Raw genomic sequence first — 13,820 nt, 5'->3', positions numbered from 1 at the left:
AAATAATGTTTACAGCAAGTTAGATAGTAGTTTTCTGCAAATTTCAGCTGAATGCATTACTTTCTATTCTATGTATTTTTAGTTAAGGATATGCACATAAGTAAGGGTGAGCTGGAACTGTATAGATATAGTATGCACACTGTCAGAGACGTGGAATTCTCAAATGCAAGCTGAATTCAGGAACCTACCCCACAACATTTAGAGTGGAATAGCCAATATCTTTGTTTAGTTCTGTAAACGCTAATGTTCCATTGCGTACAAAAGGTGAGCTACTGAAAGTAACTCCTGGAATATTGGTAGCACACTGATAAAATTGGTTGCATACTACACTAAATCATATGGTAAGTAAAATAATGTTTACATCAAGTTAGCTCATAGTAGTTTTCAGCAAAATTCAAATCTACTATTGAGCTGAATGCATATTCTATGCATTTTGAGATATGGATGTGTACATAACCAGTCAGGGTGAGATGGAACTGTATAGATATTGCATTTCTTCTACTCAGAGCCGTGGAATACTCAAATGCAAGCTGAATTCAGGAACCTACTCCACAACATTTAGAGTGGAACAGCCAATATCTTTGTTTAGTTCTGTAAACGCTAATGTTCCACTGCGTACAAAAGGTGAGCTACTGAAAGTAACTCCTGGAATATTGGTAGCACACTGATAAAATTGGTTGCATACTGCACTAAATCATATGGTAAGTAAAATAATGTTTACATCAAGTTAGCTCATAGTAGTTTTCAGCAAAATTCAAATATACACTACTGAGCTGAAAGCATCTTTTTTTTACTATGCATTTTGAGTTAAGGATGTGTACATAACTACTCAGGATCAGCTGGAACAGTATAGATATTGCATGTTTTCTACTCAGAGCAATGGAATTGTCAAAGGCAAGCTGAATTCAGAAACCTATCTCACAACGTTTAGAGTGGAACAGCCGGTATATTTGTTTATTTCTGTAAACGCTAATGTTCCATTGTGTACAAAAAGTGATGTTACTGGAAGTAACTTGTCCAACATTGGTAGCACACATAAAATTAGTTGCATACTACTCTAAATTATATGGTGAGTAAAATAATGTATACATCAAGTTAGATAGTAGTTTTCAGCAAATTTGAGCTGAATTAATTACTTTCTATTCTATGTATTTTTTAGTTAAGGATGTGCACATAAGTAAGGGAACTGTATAGATATTGCATGCACACTGTCAGAGCCATGGAATACTCAAAGGCAAGCTGAATTCAGGAACCTACCCCACAATATTTAGAGTGGAACAGCCAATATCTTTGTTTAGTTCTGTAAACGCTAATGTTCCATTGCGTACAAAAGGTGAGCTACTGAAAGTAACTCCTGGAATATTGGTAGCACACTGATAAAATTGGTTGCATACTACACTAAATCATATGGTAAGTAAAATAATGTTTACATCAAGTTAGCTCATAGTAGTTTTCAGCAAAATTCAAATCTACTATTGAGCTGAATGCATATTCTATGCATTTTGAGATATGGATGTGTACATAACCAGTCAGGGTCAGATGGAACTGTATAGATATTGCATTTCTTCTACTCAGAGCCGTGGAATACTCAAATGCAAGCTGAATTCAGGAACCTACCTCATAATATTTAGAGTGGCACAACCAATATCTTTAGTTCTGTAAACGCAAATGTACCATTGTGTACAAACGGTAATGAAACTGAAAGTCAGCTCTCGGTCATTGGTAGCACTGATAAAATTGGTTGCATACTACACTAAATCATATGGTAAGTAAAATAATGTTTACAGCAAGTTAGATAGTAGTTTTCTGCAAATTTCAGCTGAATGCATTACTTTCTATTCTATGTATTTTTAGTTAAGGATATGCACATAAGTAAGGGTGAGCTGGAACTGTATAGATATAGTATGCACACTGTCAGAGACGTGGAATTCTCAAATGCAAGCTGAATTCAGGAACCTACCCCACAACATTTAGAATGGAATAGCCAATATCTTTGTTTAGTTCTGTAAACGCTAATGTTCCATTGCGTACAAAAGGTGAGCTACTGAAAGTAACTCCTGGAATATTGGTAGCACACTGATAAAATTGGTTGCATACTGCACTAAATCATATGGTAAGTAAAATAATGTTTACATCAAGTTAGCTCATAGTAGTTTTCAGCAAAATTCAAATCTACTATTGAGCTGAATGCATATTCTATGCATTTTGAGATATGGATGTGTACATAACCAGTCAGGGTGAGATGGAACTGTATAGATATTGCATTTCTTCTACTCAGAGCCGTGGAATACTCAAATGCAAGCTGAATTCAGGAACCTACTCCACAACATTTTGAGTGGAACAGCCAATATCTTTGTTTAGTTCTGTAAACGCTAATGTTCCACTGCGTACAAAAGGTGAGCTACTGAAAGTAACTCCTGGAATATTGGTAGCACACTGATAAAATTGGTTGCATACTGCACTAAATCATATGGTAAGTAAAATAATGTTTACATCAAGTTAGCTCATAGTAGTTTTCAGCAAAATTCAAATATACACTACTGAGCTGAAAGCATCTTTTTTTTACTATGCATTTTGAGTTAAGGATGTGTACATAACTACTCAGGATCAGCTGGAACAGTATAGATATTGCATGTTTTCTACTCAGAGCAATGGAATTGTCAAAGGCAAGCTGAATTCAGAAACCTATCTCACAACGTTTAGAGTGGAACAGCCGGTATATTTGTTTATTTCTGTAAACGCTAATGTTCCATTGTGTACAAAAAGTGATGTTACTGGAAGTAACTTGTCCAACATTGGTAGCACACATAAAATTAGTTGCATACTACTCTAAATTATATGGTGAGTAAAATAATGTATACATCAAGTTAGATAGTAGTTTTCAGCAAATTTGAGCTGAATTAATTACTTTCTATTCTATGTATTTTTTAGTTAAGGATGTGCACATAAGTAAGGGAACTGTATAGATATTGCATGCACACTGTCAGAGCCATGGAATACTCAAAGGCAAGCTGAATTCAGGAACCTACCCCACAATATTTAGAGTGGAACAGCCAATATCTTTGTTTAGTTCTGTAAACGCAAATGTTCCATTGCGTACAAAAGGTGAGCTACTGAAAGTAACTCCTGGAATATTGGTAGCACACTGATAAAATTGGTTGCATACTACACTAAATCATATGGTAAGTAAAATAATGTTTACATCAAGTTAGCTCATAGTAGTTTTCAGCAAAATTCAAATCTACTATTGAGCTGAATGCATATTCTATGCATTTTGAGATATGGATGTGTACATAACCAGTCAGGGTGAGATGGAACTGTTATAGATATTGCATTTCTTCTACTCAGAGCCGTGGAATACTCAAATGCAAGCTGAATTCAGGAACCTACCTCATAATATTTAGAGTGGCACAACCAATATCTTTAGTTCTGTAAACGCAAATGTTCCATTGTGTACAAACGGTAATGAAACTGAAAGTCAGCTCTCGGTCATTGGTAGCACTGATAAAATTGGTTGCATACTACACTAAATCATATGGTAAGTAAAATAATGTTTACAGCAAGTTAGATAGTAGTTTTCTGCAAATTTCAGCTGAATGCATTACTTTCTATTCTATGTATTTTTAGTTAAGGATATGCACATAAGTAAGGGTGAGCTGGAACTGTATAGATATAGTATGCACACTGTCAGAGACGTGGAATTCTCAAATGCAAGCTGAATTCAGGAACCTACCCCACAACATTTAGAGTGGAATAGCCAATATCTTTGTTTAGTTCTGTAAACGCTAATGTTCCATTGCGTACAAAAGGTGAGCTACTGAAAGTAACTCCTGGAATATTGGTAGCACACTGATAAAATTGGTTGCATACTACACTAAATCATATGGTAAGTAAAATAATGTTTACATCAAGTTAGCTCATAGTAGTTTTCAGCAAAATTCAAATCTACTATTGAGCTGAATGCATATTCTATGCATTTTGAGATATGGATGTGTACATAACCAGTCAGGGTGAGATGGAACTGTATAGATATTGCATTTCTTCTACTCAGAGCCGTGGAATACTCAAATGCAAGCTGAATTCAGGAACCTACTCCACAACATTTAGAGTGGAACAGCCAATATCTTTGTTTAGTTCTGTAAACGCTAATGTTCCACTGCGTACAAAAGGTGAGCTACTGAAAGTAACTCCTGGAATATTGGTAGCACACTGATAAAATTGGTTGCATACTGCACTAAATCATATGGTAAGTAAAATAATGTTTACATCAAGTTAGCTCATAGTAGTTTTCAGCAAAATTCAAATATACACTACTGAGCTGAAAGCATCTTTTTTTTACTATGCATTTTGAGTTAAGGATGTGTACATAACTACTCAGGATCAGCTGGAACAGTATAGATATTGCATGTTTTCTACTCAGAGCAATGGAATTGTCAAAGGCAAGCTGAATTCAGAAACCTATCTCACAACGTTTAGAGTGGAACAGCCGGTATATTTGTTTATTTCTGTAAACGCTAATGTTCCATTGTGTACAAAAAGTGATGTTACTGGAAGTAACTTGTCCAACATTGGTAGCACACATAAAATTAGTTGCATACTACTCTAAATTATATGGTGAGTAAAATAATGTATACATCAAGTTAGATAGTAGTTTTCATCAAATTTCAGCTGAATGCATTACTTTCTATTTTATGTATTTTTAGTTAAGGATATGCACATAAGTAAGGGTGAGCTGGAACTGTATAGATATTGTATGCACACTGTCAGAGACATGGAATACACAAATGCAAGCTGAATTCAGGAACCTACCTCACATTTAGAGTGGAACAGCCAATATCTTTGTTTAGTTCTGTAAACGCAACTGTCCCATTGTGTTCAAAAGGTGATGTTACTGAAAGTAACTCCTGGAATATTGGTAGCACACTGATAAAATTGGTTGCATACTACACTAAATCATATGGTAAGTAAAATAATGTTTACAGCAAGTTAGATAGTAGTTTTCAGCAAATTTGAGCTGAATTAATTACTTTCTATTCTATGTATTTTTTAGTTAAGGATGTGCACATAAGTAAGGGAACTGTATAGATATTGCATGCACACTGTCAGAGCCATGGAATACTCAAAGGCAAGCTGAATTCAGGAACCTACCCCACAATATTTAGAGTGGAACAGCCAATATCTTTGTTTAGTTCTGTAAACGCTAATGTTCCATTGCGTACAAAAGGTGAGCTACTGAAAGTAACTCCTGGAATATTGGTAGCACACTGATAAAATTGGTTGCATACTACACTAAATCATATGGTAAGTAAAATAATGTTTACATCAAGTTAGCTCATAGTAGTTTTCAGCAAAATTCAAATCTACTATTGAGCTGAATGCATATTCTATGCATTTTGAGATATGGATGTGTACATAACCAGTCAGGGTGAGATGGAACTGTATAGATATTGCATTTCTTCTACTCAGAGCCGTGGAATACTCAAATGCAAGCTGAATTCAGGAACCTACCTCATAATATTTAGAGTGGCACAACCAATATCTTTAGTTCTGTAAACGCAAATGTTCCATTGTGTACAAACGGTAATGAAACTGAAAGTCAGCTCTCGGTCATTGGTAGCACTGATAAAATTGGTTGCATACTACACTAAATCATATGGTAAGTAAAATAATGTTTACAGCAAGTTAGATAGTAGTTTTCTGCAAATTTCAGCTGAATGCATTACTTTCTATTCTATGTATTTTTAGTTAAGGATATGCACATAAGTAAGGGTGAGCTGGAACTGTATAGATATAGTATGCACACTGTCAGAGACGTGGAATTCTCAAATGCAAGCTGAATTCAGGAACCTACCCCACAACATTTAGAGTGGAATAGCCAATATCTTTGTTTAGTTCTGTAAACGCTAATGTTCCATTGCGTACAAAAGGTGAGCTACTGAAAGTAACTCCTGGAATATTGGTAGCACACTGATAAAATTGGTTGCATACTACACTAAATCATATGGTAAGTAAAATCATGTTTACATCAAGTTAGCTCATAGTAGTTTTCAGCAAAATTCAAATCTACTATTGAGCTGAATGCATATTCTATGCATTTTGAGATATGGATGTGTACATAACCAGTCAGGGTGAGATGGAACTGTATAGATATTGCATTTCTTCTACTCAGAGCCGTGGAATACTCAAATGCAAGCTGAATTCAGGAACCTACTCCACAACATTTAGAGTGGAACAGCCAATATCTTTGTTTAGTTCTGTAAACGCTAATGTTCCACTGCGTACAAAAGGTGAGCTACTGAAAGTAACTCCTGGAATATTGGTAGCACACTGATAAAATTGGTTGCATACTGCACTAAATCATATGGTAAGTAAAATAATGTTTACATCAAGTTAGCTCATAGTAGTTTTCAGCAAAATTCAAATATACACTACTGAGCTGAAAGCATCTTTTTTTTACTATGCATTTTGAGTTAAGGATGTGTACATAACTACTCAGGATCAGCTGGAACAGTATAGATATTGCATGTTTTCTACTCAGAGCAATGGAATTGTCAAAGGCAAGCTGAATTCAGAAACCTATCTCACAACGTTTAGAGTGGAACAGCCGGTATATTTGTTTATTTCTGTAAACGCTAATGTTCCATTGTGTACAAAAAGTGATGTTACTGGAAGTAACTTGTCCAACATTGGTAGCACACATAAAATTAGTTGCATACTACTCTAAATTATATGGTGAGTAAAATAATGTATACATCAAGTTAGATAGTAGTTTTCATCAAATTTCAGCTGAATGCATTACTTTCTATTTTATGTATTTTTAGTTAAGGATATGCACATAAGTAAGGGTGAGCTGGAACTGTATAGATATTGTATGCACACTGTCAGAGACATGGAATACACAAATGCAAGCTGAATTCAGGAACCTACCTCACATTTAGAGTGGAACAGCCAATATCTTTGTTTAGTTCTGTAAACGCAACTGTCCCATTGTGTTCAAAAGGTGATGTTACTGAAAGTAACTCCTGGAATATTGGTAGCACACTGATAAAATTGGTTGCATACTACACTAAATCATATGGTAAGTAAAATAATGTTTACAGCAAGTTAGATAGTAGTTTTCAGCAAATTTGAGCTGAATTAATTACTTTCTATTCTATGTATTTTTTAGTTAAGGATGTGCACATAAGTAAGGGAACTGTATAGATATTGCATGCACACTGTCAGAGCCATGGAATACTCAAAGGCAAGCTGAATTCAGGAACCTACCCCACAATATTTAGAGTGGAACAGCCAATATCGTTGTTTAGTTCTGTAAACGCTAATGTTCCATTGCGTACAAAAGGTGAGCTACTGAAAGTAACTCCTGGAATATTGGTAGCACACTGATAAAATTGGTTGCATACTACACTAAATCATATGGTAAGTAAAATAATGTTTACATCAAGTTAGCTCATAGTAGTTTTCAGCAAAATTCAAATCTACTATTGAGCTGAATGCATATTCTATGCATTTTGAGATATGGATGTGTACATAACCAGTCAGGGTGAGATGGAACTGTATAGATATTGCATTTCTTCTACTCAGAGCCGTGGAATACTCAAATGCAAGCTGAATTCAGGAACCTACCTCATAATATTTAGAGTGGCACAACCAATATCTTTAGTTCTGTAAACGCAAATGTTCCATTGTGTACAAACGGTAATGAAACTGAAAGTCAGCTCTCGGTCATTGGTAGCACTGATAAAATTGGTTGCATACTACACTAAATCATATGGTAAGTAAAATAATGTTTACAGCAAGTTAGATAGTAGTTTTCAGCAAATCTGAGCTGAATTAATTACTTTCTATTCTATGTATTTTTTAGTTAAGGATGTGCACATAAGTAAGGGAACTGTATAGATACTGCATGCACACTGTCAGAGCCATGGAATACTCAAAGGCAAGCTGAATTCAGGAACCTACCCCACAATATTTAGAGTGGAACAGCCAATATCTTTGTTTATTTCTGTAAACGCTAATGTTCCATTGCGTACAAAAGGTGAGCTACTGAAAGTAACTCCTGGAATATTGGTAGCACACTGATAAAATTGGTTGCATACTACACTAAATCATATGGTAAGTAAAATAATGTTTACATCAAGTTAGCTCATAGTAGTTTTCAGCAAAATTCAAATCTACTATTGAGCTGAATGCATATTCTATGCATTTTGAGATATGGATGTGTACATAACCAGTCAGGGTGAGATGGAACTGTATAGATATTGCATTTCTTCTACTCAGAGCCGTGGAATACTCAAATGCAAGCTGAATTCAGGAACCTACTCCACAACATTTAGAGTGGAACAGCCAATATCTTTGTTTAGTTCTGTAAACGCTAATGTTCCACTGCGTAGAAAAGGTGAGCTACTGAAAGTAACTCCTGGAATATTGGTAGCACACTGATAAAATTGGTTGCATACTGCACTAAATCATATGGTAAGTAAAATAATGTTTACATCAAGTTAGCTCATAGTAGTTTTCAGCAAAATTCAAATATACACTACTGAGCTGAAAGCATCTTTTTTTTACTATGCATTTTGAGTTAAGGATGTGTACATAACTACTCAGGATCAGCTGGAACAGTATAGATATTGCATGTTTTCTACTCAGAGCAATGGAATTGTCAAAGGCAAGCTGAATTCAGAAACCTATCTCACAACGTTTAGAGTGGAACAGCCGGTATATTTGTTTATTTCTGTAAACGCTAATGTTCCATTGTGTACAAAAAGTGATGTTACTGGAAGTAACTTGTCCAACATTGGTAGCACACATAAAATTAGTTGCATACTACTCTAAATTATATGGTGAGTAAAATAATGTATACATCAAGTTAGATAGTAGTTTTCATCAAATTTCAGCTGAATGCATTACTTTCTATTTTATGTATTTTTAGTTAAGGATATGCACATAAGTAAGGGTGAGCTGGAACTGTATAGATATTGTATGCACACTGTCAGAGACATGGAATACACAAATGCAAGCTGAATTCAGGAACCTACCTCACATTTAGAGTGGAACAGCCAATATCTTTGTTTAGTTCTGTAAACGCAACTGTCCCATTGTGTTCAAAAGGTGATGTTACTGAAAGTAACTCCTGGAATATTGGTAGCACACTGATAAAATTGGTTGCATACTACACTGAATCATATGGTAAGTAAAATAATGTTTACAGCAAGTTAGATAGTAGTTTTCAGCAAATTTGAGCTGAATTAATTACTTTCTATTCTATGTATTTTTTAGTTAAGGATGTGCACATAAGTAAGGGAACTGTATAGATATTGCATGCACACTGTCAGAGCCATGGAATACTCAAAGGCAAGCTGAATTCAGGAACCTACCCCACAATATTTAGAGTGGAACAGCCAATATCTTTGTTTAGTTCTGTAAACGCTAATGTTCCATTGCGTACAAAAGGTGAGCTACTGAAAGTAACTCCTGGAATATTGGTAGCACACTGATAAAATTGGTTGCATACTACACTAAATCATATGGTAAGTAAAATAATGTTTACATCAAGTTAGCTCATAGTAGTTTTCAGCAAAATTCAAATCTACTATTGAGCTGAATGCATATTCTATGCATTTTGAGATATGGATGTGTACATAACCAGTCAGGGTGAGATGGAACTGTATAGATATTGCATTTCTTCTACTCAGAGCCGTGGAATACTCAAATGCAAGCTGAATTCAGGAACCTACCTCATAATATTTAGAGTGGCACAACCAATATCTTTAGTTCTGTAAACGCAAATGTTCCATTGTGTACAAACGGTAATGAAACTGAAAGTCAGCTCTCGGTCATTGGTAGCACTGATAAAATTGGTTGCATACTACACTAAATCATATGGTAAGTAAAATAATGTTTACAGCAAGTTAGATAGTAGTTTTCTGCAAATTTCAGCTGAATGCATTACTTTCTATTCTATGTATTTTTTAGTTAAGGATGTGCACATAAGTAAGGGAACTGTATAGATATTGCATGCACACTGTCAGAGCCATGGAATACTCAAAGGCAAGCTGAATTCAGGAACCTACCCCACAATATTTAGAGTGGAACAGCCAATATCTTTGTTTATTTCTGTAAACGCTAATGTTCCATTGCGTACAAAAGGTGAGCTACTGAAAGTAACTCCTGGAATATTGGTAGCACACTGATAAAATTGGTTGCATACTACACTAAATCATATGGTAAGTAAAATAATGTTTACATCAAGTTAGCTCATAGTAGTTTTCAGCAAAATTCAAATCTACTATTGAGCTGAATGCATATTCTATGCATTTTGAGATATGGATGTGTACATAACCAGTCAGGGTGAGATGGAACTGTATAGATATTGCATTTCTTCTACTCAGAGCCGTGGAATACTCAAATGCAAGCTGAATTCAGGAACCTACCTCATAATATTTAGAGTGGCACAACCAATATCTTTAGTTCTGTACACGCAAATGTACCATTGTGTACAAACGGTAATGAAACTGAAAGTCAGCTCTCGGTCATTGGTAGCACTGATAAAATTGGTTGCATACTACACTAAATCATATGGTAAGTAAAATAATGTTTACAGCAAGTTAGATAGTAGTTTTCTGCAAATTTCAGCTGAATGCATTACTTTCTATTCTATGTATTTTTAGTTAAGGATATGCACATAAGTAAGGGTGAGCTGGAACTGTATAGATATAGTATGCACACTGTCAGAGACGTGGAATTCTCAAATGCAAGCTGAATTCAGGAACCTACCCCACAACATTTAGAGTGGAATAGCCAATATCTTTGTTTAGTTCTGTAAACGCTAATGTTCCATTGCGTACAAAAGGTGAGCTACTGAAAGTAACTCCTGGAATATTGGTAGCACACTGATAAAATTGGTTGCATACTACACTAAATCATATGGTAAGTAAAATCATGTTTACATCAAGTTAGCTCATAGTAGTTTTCAGCAAAATTCAAATCTACTATTGAGCTGAATGCATATTCTATGCATTTTGAGATATGGATGTGTACATAACCAGTCAGGGTGAGATGGAACTGTATAGATATTGCATTTCTTCTACTCAGAGCCGTGGAATACTCAAATGCAAGCTGAATTCAGGAACCTACTCCACAACATTTAGAGTGGAACAGCCAATATCTTTGTTTAGTTCTGTAAACGCTAATGTTCCACTGCGTACAAAAGGTGAGCTACTGAAAGTAACTCCTGGAATATTGGTAGCACACTGATAAAATTGGTTGCATACTGCACTAAATCATATGGTAAGTAAAATAATGTTTACATCAAGTTAGCTCATAGTAGTTTTCAGCAAAATTCAAATATACACTACTGAGCTGAAAGCATCTTTTTTTTTACTATGCATTTTGAGTTAAGGATGTGTACATAACTACTCAGGATCAGCTGGAACAGTATAGATATTGCATGTTTTCTACTCAGAGCAATGGAATTGTCAAAGGCAAGCTGAATTCAGAAACCTATCTCACAACGTTTAGAGTGGAACAGCCGGTATATTTGTTTATTTCTGTAAACGCTAATGTTCCATTGTGTACAAAAAGTGATGTTACTGGAAGTAACTTGTCCAACATTGGTAGCACACATAAAATTAGTTGCATACTACTCTAAATTATATGGTGAGTAAAATAATGTATACATCAAGTTAGATAGTAGTTTTCATCAAATTTCAGCTGAATGCATTACTTTCTATTTTATGTATTTTTAGTTAAGGATATGCACATAAGTAAGGGTGAGCTGGAACTGTATAGATATTGTATGCACACTGTCAGAGACATGGAATACACAAATGCAAGCTGAATTCAGGAACCTACCTCACATTTAGAGTGGAACAGCCAATATCTTTGTTTAGTTCTGTAAACGCAACTGTCCCATTGTGTTCAAAAGGTGATGTTACTGAAAGTAACTCCTGGAATATTGGTAGCACACTGATAAAATTGGTTGCATACTACACTGAATCATATGGTAAGTAAAATAATGTTTACAGCAAGTTAGATAGTAGTTTTCAGCAAATTTGAGCTGAATTAATTACTTTCTATTCTATGTATTTTTTAGTTAAGGATGTGCACATAAGTAAGGGAACTGTATAGATATTGCATGCACACTGTCAGAGCCATGGAATACTCAAAGGCAAGCTGAATTCAGGAACCTACCCCACAATATTTAGAGTGGAACAGCCAATATCTTTGTTTAGTTCTGTAAACGCTAATGTTCCATTGCGTACAAAAGGTGAGCTACTGAAAGTAACTCCTGGAATATTGGTAGCACACTGATAAAATTGGTTGCATACTACACTAAATCATATGGTAAGTAAAATAATGTTTACATCAAGTTAGCTCATAGTAGTTTTCAGCAAAATTCAAATCTACTATTGAGCTGAATGCATATTCTATGCATTTTGAGATATGGATGTGTACATAACCAGTCAGGGTGAGATGGAACTGTATAGATATTGCATTTCTTCTACTCAGAGCCGTGGAATACTCAAATGCAAGCTGAATTCAGGAACCTACCTCATAATATTTAGAGTGGCACAACCAATATCTTTAGTTCTGTAAACGCAAATGTTCCATTGTGTACAAACGGTAATGAAACTGAAAGTCAGCTCTCGGTCATTGGTAGCACTGATAAAATTGGTTGCATACTACACTAAATCATATGGTAAGTAAAATAATGTTTACAGCAAGTTAGATAGTAGTTTTCTGCAAATTTCAGCTGAATGCATTACTTTCTATTCTATGTATTTTTTAGTTAAGGATGTGCACATAAGTAAGGGAACTGTATAGATATTGCATGCACACTGTCAGAGCCATGGAATACTCAAAGGCAAGCTGAATTCAGGAACCTACCCCACAATATTTAGAGTGGAACAGCCAATATCTTTGTTTATTTCTGTAAACGCTAATGTTCCATTGCGTACAAAAGGTGAGCTACTGAAAGTAACTCCTGGAATATTGGTAGCACACTGATAAAATTGGTTGCATACTACACTAAATCATATGGTAAGTAAAATAATGTTTACATCAAGTTAGCTCATAGTAGTTTTCAGCAAAATTCAAATCTACTATTGAGCTGAATGCATATTCTATGCATTTTGAGATATGGATGTGTACATAACCAGTCAGGGTGAGATGGAACTGTATAGATATTGCATTTCTTCTACTCAGAGCCGTGGAATACTCAAATGCAAGCTGAATTCAGGAACCTACCTCATAATATTTAGAGTGGCACAACCAATATCTTTAGTTCTGTAAACGCAAATGTACCATTGTGTACAAACGGTAATGAAACTGAAAGTCAGCTCTCGGTCATTGGTAGCACTGATAAAATTGGTTGCATACTACACTAAATCATATGGTAAGTAAAATAATGTTTACAGCAAGTTAGATAGTAGTTTTCTGCAAATTTCAGCTGAATGCATTACTTTCTATTCTATGTATTTTTAGTTAAGGATATGCACATAAGTAAGGGTGAGCTGGAACTGTATAGATATAGTATGCACACTGTCAGAGACGTGGAATTCTCAAATGCAAGCTGAATTCAGGAACCTACCCCACAACATTTAGAGTGGAATAGCCAATATCTTTGTTTAGTTCTGTAAACGCTAATGTTCCATTGCGTACAAAAGGTGAGCTACTGAAAGTAACTCCTGGAATATTGGTAGCACACTGATAAAATTGGTTGCATACTACACTAAATCATATGGTAAGTAAAATCATGTTTACATCAAGTTAGCTCATAGTAGTTTTCAGCAAAATTCAAATCTACTATTGAGCTGAAT

Source organism: Hemitrygon akajei, chromosome 21 (assembly GCF_048418815.1).
Source record: "Hemitrygon akajei chromosome 21, sHemAka1.3, whole genome shotgun sequence".
Taxonomy (NCBI): domain Eukaryota; kingdom Metazoa; phylum Chordata; class Chondrichthyes; order Myliobatiformes; family Dasyatidae; genus Hemitrygon; species Hemitrygon akajei.
Note: the sequence above shows the minus strand (reverse complement) of the source record.